At 43.9% G+C, this 16,679-nt stretch overlaps 1 pseudogene; it reads left to right on the forward strand.

Annotated features, from left to right (window-relative positions):
• The first annotated feature begins 556 nt into the window (after positions 1–556).
• LOC134737065 (exonuclease GOR-like) lies at positions 557–15,402 on the forward strand (annotated as a pseudogene).
• Positions 15,403–16,679: the final 1,277 nt, after the last annotated feature.

The following is a 16,679-nucleotide window of genomic DNA, read 5'->3' on the forward strand; positions in this document are numbered from 1 at the left end:
TTCCCACTGCCCTCTCATCAGCCTGCCCAGAGCTTCGGGCTCTGGGTGCCCCAGATGTGCAAGCAGGCCTCAGCATCTGTGGGGATCCAGACGGAGCCCGAGAATACGGGTCCGGCTGTGCCCCCTGCGTGGCCCGAGATGGTGACGGAGGCTTGGTGCTTCCCTGCGCAGCGGGGATCGGCCTGCTGCCTGCCAGCCGCCTCAAAGCTGGCAGAGAGACCCTCCGCAGTCCGCATCTCAGCCCCCAGGGAGAGGAAGAGGATCGCCCACTTTCACAGCCCTTGCTTGGCCACCGGTGCCACGGATGCCAAGAGAACCCGGGTGGCCAGCAGAAGCCAACGCTTCAATGGCTCCAAGGTCGGCAGACAGCCACGGAAGACGCGCAACAGGTCGGGGATGGCAGACAAGACCTCCACCACCATCAGCTCTAAGCGGGTCGTCCGTCGTCCATCCTTAGCGCGTTTGAAGAAACCCATTATCCTCCGAAGGTCGGGATGCCAAGTCCCCACCGTCATCCGCCGAGGCTATTTCCAACTGTTCACCAAAGAGTGTCTCAAGTTCTGCGCCTCCAAGCAGGAGGCCGAGGAGAAGGCGCTGAATGAGGAGAAGGCGGCCTACGACTGCAGCCCCAACAAGAACGTGTACCTGAATGTGGTCCTGAACACCCTCAAGAGACTGAAGGGCCTGACCCCCAGCTCCATGCCCGGCCTCAGCAGGGCCGCCCTGTACAGCCGCCTCCAGGAGTTCCTGCTCACCCAGGACCAGCTCAAGGAGAACGGCTACCCCTTCCCACACCCCGAGCAGCCCGGAGGCGCCGTCCTCTTCACTGGCCAGGGCAAGGGGCCCGGCGACTCCTCCTGCAGGGTCTGCTGCCGTTGTGGCACCGAGTACCTGGTGTCCTCCTCGGGCCGCTGTGTACGCGACCAGTTGTGTTATTATCCCTGGGGACGGGTCCGCTCTAGCCAAGTGGCTGGAGGCCGGCTTAGCCAGTACACCTGCTGTGTAGCGGCTCCTGGCTCCGTGGGCTGCCAGGTGGCAAAGCAGCACGTGCGGGACGGCCGCAAGGACAGCCTCGATGGCTTCGTGCAGACCTTCCAGAAAGAGTTTTCCAGAGACGCTTATCCAGGGATCTACGCCTTGGACTGTGAGATGTGCTACACCACGCACGGCCTAGAGCTGACCCGCGTCACCGTGGTGGACGCCGACATGCGAGTGGTGTACGACACCTTCGTCAAGCCCGACAACGAGATCGTGGACTACAACACCAGGTTTTCCGGAGTGACCGAGGCCGACGTCGCCAACACGAGCATCACGTTGCCCAAAGTCCATGCCATCCTGCTGAGCTTTTTCAGCGCCCAAACCATCCTCATCGGGCACAGCCTGGAGAGCGATCTGCTGGCCCTGAAGCTCATCCACAGCACCGTGGTGGACACGGCCGTGCTCTTCCCGCACTAACTGGGTTTCCCCTACAAGCGCTCCCTCAGGAATCTCGCGGCCGACTACCTGGGACACATCATCCAGGACAGCCAGGATGGGCACAACTCCAGCGAGGACGCAAACGCCTGCCTGCAGCTGGTGATGTGGAAGGTCCGACAGCGCGCCCAGATCCAGCGATGCCACCGGTCCGCCTCTCCCGCCGCCCTGGCCTGTCCTTAGCCCCAGGCCTCTTCCAAATCTGCCCTCAATCCCGAGCGCTAACCCTGTCCACCTTCCCGCAAAGCGAGAGAAACCGGAGCAGCCGGCGGCAGGACAGGGCCAAAAGCCGAGACCAATCCCGATCCCTGACTCCCAGTCCCCCGGAGTGCCTGCCGCGGGCCGTCACTCCTGTCCCCATCCCTCTGCCCCTCCCGGACCCCTGTCCTTCCACCAATGGGCTCCCCGAGGCCCGAGCCCCCACTCCCAGTCCCCCGAGTCCCTGCCGCGGCCCCTCGCGCCTGTCCCCATCCCTCTGTCCCTCCCAGAACTCTGGCCTTATACCACTCGCCTCCCCCAGCCCACCTGGACCTCCACGGCCTCTGAGAACAAGGCGAGCCCCCTGACCCAACAGCCTTCTGACAGTCTTCTGTCCTGGGCATCTTCCCCTTCTGTGGGGCTTTCTGAACCTCCCCTCCCACACCCGATTTTTCCCCCACCCCCGGGGCAGACGACCAATCAATCTTGGTATGAATTTAAACATTGAAAATAGAAAACATGTAAAAGCAAAGCTGAAAGTCCTCAGCTTCTCAATGCGCGTTTAGCTGTTTTTCTGTAGAGCCACTACAGTGAGGTGGGTGAGACACTTAGGCTCTAAAATTACACATCTGGGTGCACATTCAAATTCCACCAGTTACTAGATTTGTAACACTGGACAAATAACTTCTGCGCGCTTCTGGTTTTTGATCTCCAAAGTGTGATCAGGAGGTCATGGTGAGGAATAAACGAAGCAACACATGGGCAGCCTTAAAACGATCGCACATAGTAGGTGTTCAATTAAGCGTCCAAGTGGATTCTTCCACGCAGACAAACCAACTACAATGTCTCAATCAGTCAGTCAACTTCCAACTGGACTCCAAGACACAACGAACCATCACGCCTCTCTAAATTCACGTTTCTCTTTTGAATCTGCAGTGAGACATGACACATTAAGTAGCTAGTTTTGGTGGAGTGGCTGATTTGATAAATGTGCGTGTGGGGGGCGGGGGGGGTGTGTTTGTATACATAACTAAATTCAACTGAGAATCAGAATGCTTTCATTGGCATTAATTTACTTTGTGTGTATAAGCCTACACACCCATATATACGCACACACTAACTGTTCCAAAGCAAGGAGTTAGTGAACAACTGGATGCCCACTCTGTCAGACACATTTCGGAAAGCACTGAAGTGGGACGTTTCTGATGGATTTTACCACTCCTCGAATTTTATTTTCCTTTATGACTTAGACTCCTTCTGTGGAGATTTAACAAATAAAAGTCTTTTTTATTGTATGTTATTTCATTTAAGTTTATAATGTATTTAAGTTTTCATTTTAAATAGACCAGTGAAAATTATGTATATTTATGCTGTACAATGTGAGGCTTCATACATGAATACATTGTGGAATAACCAAATCAAGCTAATTAACACACTCCTTTCCTCACATCCTGATTTTATTGTGATGGGAATACGTTTAAAATCTACTCCCACAGCTATTTTCAAGTAAGCAATACATAGATATTCACTGTAGTCGCCGTGCTGCTCAGTAGATCTCTAGAAACATTCCTGTCTGAAATTTGGTATCATTTGACTAACATCTCCCCAACCCCTCCCTGGCACCTGCCTCCGGTAACCACCGTTCTGCTCTCTACAGCTATGAGTTCAACGATATTACGTTCCTCGTATCAGTCAGGTCACGCATTATTCGACTTTCTGTGCTCGCTTTTTAAAACTTTATTATGTATTTATTTACTTTTTGAGACAGGGTCTCACTCTGTCAACCAGGCTGGAGTACAGTGACACCAACACGGCTCACCACGGCCTCCACCTCCTGGGTTCAAGAGATCCTCCCACTTCAGTCTCCTGAGTAGCTAGGACTACAGGCATAAATGCCATAGCATTTAGGGCATATAATGTGCAAATTTTGCTTTGAAAATTGGTTTGAAAGAAGTTGGTCTTACATTTGGCTCTCACTGTGTAAGTTTTCAAAACGCTTTTAATATCTGTGGTTAGCGTTTTGTTTGTCTTGTAGATAATATTAATCATCTCTATATTTTATTAGAAGTTACAAGCAAAAGTGTCCTTGTGACTTTACGTTTCCTGGTAAATTATATTCTTGATAGAACAATTTTTGCTTATTTACACATTCCTATGCATGTTTTCTTTCTTTGTATTTATTTATTTATTTATTTATTTATTTATTTATTTATTTATTTATTTTCAGTAGATATTACTCTGCATCATAATGAAGCCAACAGTCATATCTTTCAATGTGGAGATTTGAGAAGCATTTGTATTGGATGTGATCGTCTAAATGCACCCCATATCACTTCAACACCTACAAGTTTTCTTGCATGGGGTGCTCAGACTTTCACCTCCGGCAAATATTACTGGGAGGTCCATGTGGGGGACTCTTGGAATTGGGCTTTTGGTGTCTGTAATAAGTATTGGCAAGGGAAGAATCAGAATGGCAATATATATGGAGAGGAGGGACTCTTTAGTCTTGAGTGTGTTAAGAACGACATTCAGTGCAGTCTCTTTACCACCTCCCCAATTACACTGCAATATGTCCCAAGACCTACCAGCCATGTAGGATTATTCCTGGATTGTGAAGCTAGAACTGTGAGCTTTGTTGATGTTAATCAAAGCTCCCCTATATACACCATCCCTAATTGCTCCTTCTCACCTCCTCTCAGGCCTGTCTTTTGCTGTATTCCCCTCTGACCTGAGACAAATCAGAAATGTGTTCATCTGCTGTGGGAGCCCCTTTATCCCAGAAAGCCCTCTTCCTTGTGCCTTATCAAACAGGACAGATAGGTTCTGTTCTATGTCTTGAATTGCATCCTAATGTTATTAACACTCATTTATTGTGTTACTATTAAATGCGGTAAAAACACTAAAAGTATATGTGTTGGTTTTTTATTAATTTCTGAAAAATCATTATTCATGATCATGGCATAAAATATATTCTCTGTTTTCTCTTTTCTTCACTTCTGACTGCCACTGAGTGAAATAATAGATAACAGACATGTCTGAATGAAGTTAAAATCAGTGGAAGACAGTCGGGATCTTTCGCTTCATGAAAAAACTTGGCGTGATGTCTCAATGATAACTGCGAAATGTTTTTCTTTCTCTTTATCTAACTATATCGCACTTATCCATCATGTTTCATTGTACTAATCTATCCCTTGAGTTAATATCATTTGACCTTCCATGCTGGGCTTCATTTTGGAATTCTCACCACATATATAAATAATCCTGCATTATTAGTGTGCTCTTCTACGTTGAAATACACAAGGTGATCAGAACAATGCTGGATTAATTGAATTTTTTTTTTAAAAAGTAACTAAATATTGACTCCTACCTCAAAACACACACAGTCATTTCCAAATAGATTCAAGTCCTTAAAGTAAGGGGAACATGATACAATATTCTCATAAGCCTTTCTTAACCAGGACAGAAATTAACAATTAAAAAAAATTTGTTGGTTTATATTAATGACGACTTCTGTGTTTCAAAAAACATGATACAAGAATTGAAATGCAAACCATTAGTGGAGAAAGATATTCACCTGAACATATATAAAATAAAATACAATACATGTGCATGATGAATACTTAAAATGTATTTAAGTATTTTTCTAGATTCTTCCAGATTGGCATAGAATAAACTTGGATGGCAGAGTCAATGTTGAGATTTGCTGTGGAAGTGGGAAACCATTTTTTGGAGGACAGTAGTAATGCTGTGAGCTTATGTAAACAACCAAGTATTCAGTAGCAACTAAAATGTGTCTCCATAAGATTATTTTACAGATACGTATCTGAAATCTGAAATTTGGGAGAACATTCTACTAGTGTTCTCTAGGGAGAAAATACAGCTGGAAGGAAGAAGGGAGGGAAGATGAAAGAGAGAGAAACAGAATGTATTTGAGAGAAAATGCTATTTATACTAAAATAGAATACTGCAGTTACCACCACAAAGTGGTTAAAGTGTGTCTTATGGAGCAGAGATGGCAGAAAATACCACAGTAAAGAAATCTACAATTGTATTGTTAGTTCTGGATTTATTCTGTCAATGTTGTGGCTTCTAAACACATCAGTAATCTCCTTTGATCCATGTGCTAATTAACAGCCAACACTCTGCCCCCTCTCCCAGATTCTTTCATTGTTTTAAACCCGATCTAATTCTAATCCAGCAGGTCACTGTAACAAACATAATCATCTAAGAATTTTAAAAATATTTTTGATGAACTAGTGAATATACCTCATTCTCAACAAAAATACTGTTTGAGAGGAAAAGTCGATGGTATTTAAAACCATTTAAGTGCATCCACACATGCAGAGATATACATATATATGTATATATTTATGTATCTGAGTTAATTGCATCAATTAGAGTGGCTACCTGGATTAGGATTACATTGGGCTTTGCTGATGAAAGAATTCGGAATGTTGTTTGGTTACTTTGTAATACCTATATGAATATATTAACCCTGTAATTTTATTACTGGAGAAAGTCCCTTAGATGTAATCAAGGATGATTGTATAGGGATGCGTATTGTTGCACTCTTTCCAATCATGAAAGAGAGAAAAATAAACATACTGTAATGTGGAAATTGTTTAGAAGACTAGAATGCATTATACTAAACCCTGTAAAAACAAACACCATTTATATGCATCGATATATTGATACTAACAGACTTTCTTTTATCTCTTATGTGACTATAGATCCTATTTTTCACTAATATTTTTATTATAGACACAGACATAGTATTTTATTACGGGTGGCTATAGAAACAAAAATAATTCCCTCTACAGAGGGTATAAAAATTATATATAATTATATATTATATATTACATATAATATATTATAGGTAAATGTATATTTATATTTTATATAAAATATATATTATATATAAAATATATTTTTATTTACATGTTATATTATATATTTTATATTATAAATATAATATAACTATAATAATTATTAAATATAAATATTATATTATAAAATATAAATAATATTTATATTATAAAATATAAATATTTATATATTTATATTTTATATAATATATTTTATATATAATATAAGAAATTACATATATATAATATAGGGACTCGATTAGTTTCTGCTAGTGTGAAGACAAGTCATATCATATCTAGGTGCCATGATGATAGGAGCAGTCAGAGGATTTCTTGCATTGCCATGAGTGCATATAAGTTAAACGAGTCACTTATCAGTAGAATTGATAGCAAGTTAACGACTAGGGTTACTTCTTATGAAATTGTTTGAGCAACAACTTGTAATGCGCCAATTAGTGCATAATTTGAATTTAATTGCTCACCCTGATCATAGAATGGAATAGACGGCTAGGCTTGATATGGTTAGTAAAAATAGGAGGCCTATATTAAAATTAATTAGACGATCTGGTATAGGGAGGGGGGTTCACAATAGGAGAGCGATAGAAAGGGACAGGGTTGGAGCAATAACATAAAGGGTAATAATAGATGTTGAGGGCCATAGGGGTTCTTTGCTGAAAAGTGTTATTGTGTCAGCAAATGGTTGAAGCAGTCCCTAAGGGCTTACAATGTTAGGCCCTTTACGTAGTTGTATGTAGCCTGAGTTTTCGTTAAGTGAGTGATTTAAAATCAATACCGATAATAATGATAATAATTATTAAATAGTTATATTAATGATAACAATAAAATTATTAATATTAATTATTAATAATGACTGATATTAACAATTGATACTGATCTTATTAATTAGAAAACAATAATATTGGGTACCAATAATTAATATTAATAATAATATGAAAACTTTTTGTTAGCAATTATTTCTCTATATTGATATTGGTAAGTAATATTAATGTTAATAATAAATAAATGATAATTAACAATCATATCACTCCTAATACCGCAGTGGGTGTATACCCACCTATGATATTGTTCCTAACGTCCAGGGTGGGAGAGAGCATGGTATTACTTTCAATATCGCAGTAGGTGTACACCCACCCGGTGATATTGATCTGAATATCCAGGGGGTGGAGTATGACGTTACTCCCAATACAGCAGTGGGTGTACATCCACCCGGTGATATTGCTCCTAATATTCACGGAAGAAGAGAATGATATTACTCCCAGTACCGCAGGGAGTGTACGCCCCTTCTGTGATATCGTTCCTAATATCCGGAGGGGGAGAGGGTGATATTACTCCCAATATCGCAGGCTGTGCCCACCCACCCTGTGATGTTGTTGCTAATAATATCCAGGAAGGGAGAAGATGATATGACTCCCCATACAGCAGCAGCTGGACACCCACCCTGGGATATTATTCCCAATATCGCAGGGGGTGTACATCCATTCTGTGATGCTGTTTTTAATATTCAAAGGTGGAGAAGCTGATATTACTCCCAATATCACAGAAAGTGTACAAACCCGTGTGATATTGTTCCTACTTCCGGAAGAAGAGGAGATGATATTACTTCCCAGGTCGCAGGAGGTGTACACCCACTCTGTGATATTTTTCCTAATATGCAGGGCGGGAGAGGGTAACATTATTGTTAATAGCGCAGGATGTGTACAGCCCCCCTGTGATATTGTCCTTAATATTCCAAGGCGGAGAGGATATTACTCCCAATATCGCGGAAAGTGTACACCACCCCAGTGATATTGTTCCCGCGATCCAGGAGAGAAGAGGATGATATGACTTTCAGTATCACATGGGGTGGACAAGCCCCCAGTGATACTGTTTTGAATTTCAACGTGGGAGAGGATGGTATTACTCCCAATATCGCAGGTGGTATAAACACTTCTTTGAAATTGTTCCTAATATTCAGGGGTGGAGAGGATGTTATCACTCCCTACATTGCAGACGGTGTACACCCATGTGTGATATTGTTCATAATTTCTGGGGGGGGGGATGATATTACTCACAATATGGTAAACATGCTGTGTGCCCACCATGGGTCATGATATCCAGGGAGGGAGAGGAGGGTGATATTACTCCCCATATCGCGGGGCGTGTCCACCCCGTCTGTCATACTGTTTCTTATATGCAAGGGGGAGGAGATGATATTACTACCAATATCAAAGACCTGTACAGCCCCCCTTGTGAGATTGTTCCTAATATCCATGTTGGGAGAGGATGATATTACTCCCAATATCACAGAGGGTGTACACCCCGCCTGTGATATTGTTCCTACTATCCAGAATAAGAGAGAATGATATTACTCCCAATAGTGCCGGGTTGTACACTCATCCCCCCCGTGATATTGTTCCTAATATCCAGGGATGGAGAGCATGATATTAATAACTGCCAATATCGCTATGGATGTTCACCCACCCTGTGATATTGCTCCCAACATAGCAGTGGGTGTACATCCACCCGGGGATATTGCTCCTGATATTCATGGAAGGAGAAAATGATATTACTCCCAATATCACAGGGAGTGTACGCCCCTTCTGTGATATTGTTCCTAATATTCGGAGGGCGAGAGGATGATATTACAGTCAATATAGCAGGCTGCGCACACCCACCCTGTGATATTGTCCCTAATATCCAGGAAAAGAGAGGATATGACTCCCCACGTAGCAGGAGGTGTAAACCCACCTTGAGATATTGTTCCTAATATCCATGGAGTGAAAGAGCCCGATATTACTCCCAATACCTCAGGGGCTGTACATCCCCCCTGTGATATTTCTCTGAATATTCAAAGCGGAGAGGATGATATTACTCTCAGTCTCGAAGAAAGTGTACCCTCCCGAGTGATATTGTTCCTAATATCCAGAAGGGGAGAAGATGATATTACTACTCATATCGCAGAAGGTGTACGCCCACTCTGTGATATTTTTCCTAGTATGCAGGTTGGGGAGAGGATAATATTATTGCCAATATCGCAGAGAGTGTACACCCGCCCTGTGACATTGCCCTTAATATTCAAAGAAGAGAGGATGCCATTACTCCCAATATTGCAGAGAGCCTACAGCTCCCATTAATATTGGTCCCATGATCCAGGAGAAAAGAGGATGATATTACTTTCAATATCACAGGGAGTGTCCACGCCCCCAGTGATATCATTCCTAAATTCAACGTGGGAGAGGATGATACTACACCCAATGCTGCTGTGGGTAGAAACACTCCTGTGATACTGTTGTTAATATCCAGGGGGAAGAGGATGCTAATACTGCAAATCGTGCAGAGGATGCACACCCGTCTATGATACAGTTAGTAGTCTCCAGAGGCGGAGAAGATAGTACTCACAATAACGTAAACACGCCGTGTGTCCACCGTGGATCGTAATATCTTGGGGGGGGATAGGCGGGGTGACATTACTCCCTACATCACGGGAGCTGCCCGCCCCCCTGCCATGTGGATCCTAATATCCAGGCGGGGAGAGGGGAGTGATAGTACTCCACTACTAGGATTTTACCTCTACTGCCACACTTAGTTAACACCCTGGGACATTATTATCCATATTCTAGGAGGATGGCCCTACCAAAATCACACGGGGTGTACACCCTGCTATATTATTCGTAATATTGTATGGGAATGTTCATCCTGATGTCACAGGACTGTACACACTGTGATATTATTCACAATATCCTAGCGGGACATTAATAATAATGTCACAGTGTGTGTACACCTTGTGGTATTATTCGTAATATCCTAAGGGGAGGTTACTTTTATTTTCACACGGCGTGTGTTCCCTTTGATATTCGTAATGTCCTAGAGGGATTTTACTCCTTATGTCACAGGGTTTGTCCACCTTATAGAATTACTCGTATTGTCTTTATAAGATGTTACTCCCTATATCACAGGGGGTGTGCACTCTGTTGATATTATCATAATATTCTAGGGAAATGTTACTTTTAATGTCGCAGAGGGTGTGAAATTACTCGTTATAGTTTTGTGGGATGTTACTCCTAATGTCACACGGGGCGTACACACAGTGTAATATTCTATGGAAATGTTACTCGTAAATCACAGGTCCTGTACCCACTTTAATATTCTTTGTAATATTCTAGGAAAACGTTACTATGAACGTCACAGGGCATATACACCCTGTCATAAAATTCGTAATATACTAGCGGGAGTTCACTACTAATTTCACAATGCGTGTACACCCTTTGATATTATTCGTATTATCTGAAAGAGATATTATTACTGACGTCCCAACGCATGTACACTCTCTGACTTTATTCGCTTTATCCTCAGGGGATATTATTTCTAATGTCACACGGAGTGTACTTCCTGCGTTATTTTTCATAATATCCTAGGGGAATTTTACTTTTAATGACACAGGGGGTGTACACATTGTGATGTTCTTCGTAGTATTCTAGAAAGATATTACTCCTCAGGTCACAGGGGATTTACACCCTGTGATATTATTCGTACTATCATAGGGGACGTTGCTCCAAATGTCACAGAAGGTGTAAACACTGTGATATTACGTGAAATGTGTCAGGGAAATGTACTCGTAATCTCAAAGGGCATGTACATCATGTGTGCACCGCCCCTGTGATGTTCTTTGAAATATTCTCGAGGGATGTTAATCCTAATATGACATATGCTGTTAACTATGTGTGAACACCTTTGTGGTATTATTCCTAACATACTAGAAGGATGTAACTCCTAACATCACGTGGGGTATATGCCACGTGTGTACACATCCTGTGGTATTATTCATAATACCTTAGGGAGATGCTCATAATTTTACAGTTATTTATGTAATATTTTAGCGGGATGATACCCCTAAAGTCCCAGGAGGTGTAAACACAGCGATATTATTCAGAATATTCCAGGGGGATGTTACTCCTAATGTCACAGGTGTGTATACCCTGTGATATTATTCACACTATACTAGTGGGATATTACTACTAATGTCACCTTCTGTATGTACACCTTCTGAATATTATTCGTAATATCCTAGGAGGATGTTGATCCTAATATCACAAGGGTGTACACCCTGTGTTATTATTAGTAATATTCCTGGGGGATTTTACTTTTAAAATCACATGAGGTGCCAACCCTGTGATCTCATTCGTAATATCCAAGGAAGATGTTACTCCTAATGTCATATGGGGTCTACCCTGTGGGATATTATTTGGAATACCCTAAAGGGACGTTATCTTAATGTCATAGGGTGTGTACACCTATTGATACTATTTGTAATATCCTAAGGAGATATTGCTTTAAAAATCACAGTGGGTGTTCATACATGATGTACACCCTGTGATATTGTTCACAATATCCCAGGGAGGTATAACTTTTAATATCACAGCAGGTGTTCTCTATGTGTGTACACCCTATGATACTATTCATAATATTTTAGGAAAAATGACTCTTAATGTGACAGTGGGTGTACACCCTGTGGTATTATTCGTCATATCCTAGAAGTATATTACTCCTATTGGCACAGGGTTTTAACATCCTGTGACATTATTCGTGGTAATCCAGGGGAATGATTTTCCTTAAGTCACAGGGTGTGTACACCCTGTGATATTATTCGTAATATTCTAGGGGGATGTTACTCCTAACGTCACAAATGTGTACACCCTGTGATATTATTCACAATATACTAGCTGGATATTGTTACTAATGTCACAATGCGTGTAAACCTTGTGATATTATTTGTAATATCCTAAAGGGATATTACTCCTATTGTCACCGGGGGTGTGCTTTCTGTGCTGTGATTCGTAGTATCCCAGAGTGATGTTCCTCCTACCATACAAATTGTGTGCACTTTGTTATATTATTCATCATATCCTAGAGTGATGTTACTCCTCATGTCAAGGGGGTGTACATCCTGTGATGTTATCTTTCACATTCTAGGAAGAGGTTAACTCCTAATAACACAGAGGGTGTGCAATCTGTGAAGTTATGCGTAATAGTTTCGGGGGATGTTACTCCTAATGTCACACGAGGTGTACAAACAGTGATATTATTTGTAAGGTTTTTTGGATATGTCACTCCTAATATCACACGGGCTGTACACTCTGTCATATTATTCGTAATATCCTAAAGAAATGTTACCACTGATGTCGCAGGCGGTGTATACCGTGTGGTATTATTCCCAATATTGTGGGATGATGTTACTCCTAATGTCACAGAAGGTGTTCACACTCTGATAATATTCGTAATATCCTAAAAGGATGTTACTACTGATGTCACCATGCGTGTACACAATCCGATATTATTTCTTATATCCTCGGGTGATGTTACTTCTTATGTCACAGGGGGTGTACTCCCTGTGATATTATTCATAATATCCCAGGTGGATGTTACTTCTAATGTCACAGGGAGTGTAGCTTTTGCGATATTATTTGTAATATTTTAGAAAGATGGTACTCCCAATGTCACAGAGGATGTACACCCTGTGAAGTTATTCCTAATAGTTTTGTATTCCTAACGTCACCCGTGGTGTACACACGGTGATATTATTCATAATATTTTATGGAAATGTTACTCCTAATATCACGGGGCTGTACATCTTGTAATATTATTCATAATATCCTAAAGAAACGTTACCTCTAATGTCACAAGGAATGTACACCATGTGATATTGTTCCCAATATTGTAGGGGGATGTTACTCCTAATATCACAGGGGGTGTTCACAATGTGATACTTTTCATAATATCCTTAATGGATGTTACTGCTAATGTCACAATACGTGTACATCCTCTGTATTTGTTCATTATATCCTTGGGGGAGGTTACTCCTTCTGTCACACGGGGTATACTTCCTGTGATGTTATTCCTAATATCCTAGGTGGATGTTACTCCTAATGCCACAGGGGCTGTACATTTTGTGATATTATTTGCATTATCCAAGAAAGATGTTACTCCTCAGGTCACAAGGGATGTACACCCTGTGATATTATTCATACTATCCAGGGGACATTACTCCAAATGTCACAGAAGGTGTACACTCTCTGATATTACTCGTAATGTGTCAGGGAAATGTACTCCCAATTTCACAGGGCATGTACTTTATGTGTGCACACCCCCTGTGATGTTATTTTCGAGGCATGTTAATCCTAATATTACATATGCTGTTATCCATGTGTGAACACTTTTGTGGTATTATTCCTAACATACTAGAAGGATGTAACTCCTAACATCACATGGGGTATAAGCCATGTGTGTTCACATTCTGTGATATTATTCATAATATCATAGGGAGATGCTGCTCCTAATTTTACAAACTATGTACATTATGGGTGTACACCCCCTCTGATATGATTTGTAATATTCTAGGGGAATGTTGCTGCTAATGTCCCTTGGGGAGTACACCATGTGTATTACATGTATATTACATTTTTACACTACTTTCCAGGAGTCAATCAATTTTGTCAATCAATTCACTATTCTTGTTGCCCAAAAGGGTAGAGATAATCGCAGATCACAGATCTGTCTAGCATTAGCTAAGGACGTTTTATTACAGAGATGGATGCATGTGTGTGCCTGCGCATGTGTGTGTGTGTAATTCAATCATAAATCGAAGGTTTAAGCGTTGTGTGGGTGGAAGATAATTCATTCTGACTCCTGGCTTCAGAGTCCCATGTTTATTGGGAGAAAAGAGAGTCACGCTGGGAAGAATAGTAGCCCTGTGCCCTCCAGAACTGCAGCATGCTTGGGAATTGTGAGGCTTCCTGCCTTCCAGGAGATTTTGGAACTAGGAGGATGTCACCAGTGATGAGCACAGTACCACCTTCCTTACATCTGCCTGTCATCCCTCCTCAGGGCATCCAAATGTGGCCTTCTCCTTAACTCCTTCCTCTGCTTCTCTTCTCACAACCCTGGGATCTGAGCACTCTCTTTACCTGTGCACAGTATCTACTTAGGGAAGCCCCAGCACCTGCTGCAGTCAGGGCTGCCGCCCTGAGCTGAGTCTAGTAGAAATTTTGTGAACTAAAAGTAGAGCAAGAAATGTAAATTAGTGCACCCACTATGGAAAACAATCTGGAGATTTCTCAAAGAACTGAACACGGAGCTACTTTTTGATACAATTATCTCATTACTGAATATATACTCAAAAGAAAATACATCATTCTACCAAAAAGACACATACTCTCCTATGTTCATGGTGGCACTATTTAAAATAGCACAGACCTAATCATCCCAGGAGTCCATCAATGTTAGACTTTATAAATAAAACATGGTACATATACACCATGGAATACTATAGAGCCGTAAAGAGAATGAAATCACGTCCTTTACAAAAATGTGGATGGAGATGGAGGCCTTAATCCTAAGCAAATTCATGCGGGATAGAAAGCCAAATGCTGTATATTCTCGCTTACATGGGGGAGCTAAATATTGAACACACATAGACATCAATATGGGAAAAATAGAGTCTGTGGACTACTTGAGGGTGGCGGGAGAAGGACGGGTTAAAAAAATACCGACTGGGGGCGGTCTCTACAGCCTGCCTTGCCTGTCACTCTCTGGGATCGCTCCTCCTCCTGCTCCTCTCCTGCTCCTGTTGGGCCTTGTGACCACCTGGTTACCTGTAGGCAGGCCTCCATTCAGAGTAGCATTGCCACAGGGATGGGTCCTGTCACTCCGCACCCCACCCCCAACCCAGTTACCTTCCCCTGAGCCCTGGTTTCCTGTTGAGGTCACTCAGTGCAAGGAGACCTGGGACCTCACGGCCCGCTCACCCTACCAGCGCTTCTGTCCTGGCGTGGGAGGCACCACAAACTCCTCTGCCCCCTGTCGGGCCTGAAGGGGCCCCTTCAGATCACAGCCGCCACCATGGCCACTGCCTCACACCGGAGGGCATGACACACGGATGGCTTTCCCAGCTGGCTGCCACAGGGGAGCTCTAGATACTTAGCCCGCCCCGTGGAGAGACCTAAAATCAAGGCATGACTTAACAGCTTATTTTGAAAGAGAAAAGCTCAACCCAAAGGCAGATTGTTAGTTTCGACTTTATTGCAAGCAGAACTGCTATGATGTGCTTTTAGCACTGAAGTGAGTTCCAGGCTAAGAACAGACAGTGGCTTCTCTGCTTTCCCTCCCAAGCACAAGTGTATTCACCTTGCAGACTTGAATCAGTGAAGATGTAAGCCAGCTGTTACTCTCATCTTGGGAGACACCCTGTGGACAGCATGAAGACTGTCCCTGATCAAGTGAGGAGCACCTCTGCCCGGCCGCTCCGTCTGGGAAGTGAGGAGCGCCTCTGCCCGGCCGCCCCGTCTGGGAAGTGAGGAGCACCTCTGACCGTCCACCCATCGTTTGTGATGTAAGGAGTGCCTCTGCCCAGCCGCCCCGTCTGGGAAGTGAGGAGCCCCTCTGCCCGGCCGCCACCCCATCTAGGAATTGAGGAGCATTTCTGGCTGGCCGCCCCATCTGGGAAGAAGTGAGGAGTGCCTCTGCGTGGCCGCCCCATCTGGGAAGAAGTGAGGAGTGCCTCTGCGTGGCCGCCCCATCTGGGAAGTGAGGAGCGCCTCTGCCCGGCCGCCCCGTCTGGGAAGTGAGGAGCACCTCTGCCCGGCCGCCCCATCTGGGAAGTGAGGAGTGCCTCTGCGTGGCCACCCCTTCTGGGATGTGAGGAGCGCCTCTGCGCGGCCGCCCCATTTGGGAAGTGAGGAGCGCCTCTGCCTGGCCGCCCCCTCTGGGAAGTGAGGAGCGCCTCTGGCCGGCCGCCCCCTCTGGGAAGTGAGGAGTTCCTCTGCCCGGCCGCCCCATCTGGGAAGTGAGGAGCACCTCTGCCCAGCCACCCCGTCTGGGAAGTGAGGAGCGCCTCTGCCCAGCCGCCCCTTCGGGGATGTGAGGAGCGCCTCTGCACGGCCGCCCCATCTGGGAAGTGAGGAGCGCCTCTGCCCGGCCGCCCCACCTGGGAAGTGATGAGCACCTCTGCCCGGCCACCCATCATCTGTGATGTGAGGAGCGCCTCTGCCCGGCCGCCCTGTCTGGGAAGTGAGGAGCGCCTCTGCCTGGCCACCCATCGTCTGGGAAGTGAGGAGCGCCTCTGCCCCGCAGCCCCGTCTGGGAAGTTAG

This window comes from Symphalangus syndactylus, chromosome 6 (assembly GCF_028878055.3).
Source record: "Symphalangus syndactylus isolate Jambi chromosome 6, NHGRI_mSymSyn1-v2.1_pri, whole genome shotgun sequence".
NCBI classification, from domain to species: Eukaryota; Metazoa; Chordata; class Mammalia; order Primates; family Hylobatidae; genus Symphalangus; species Symphalangus syndactylus.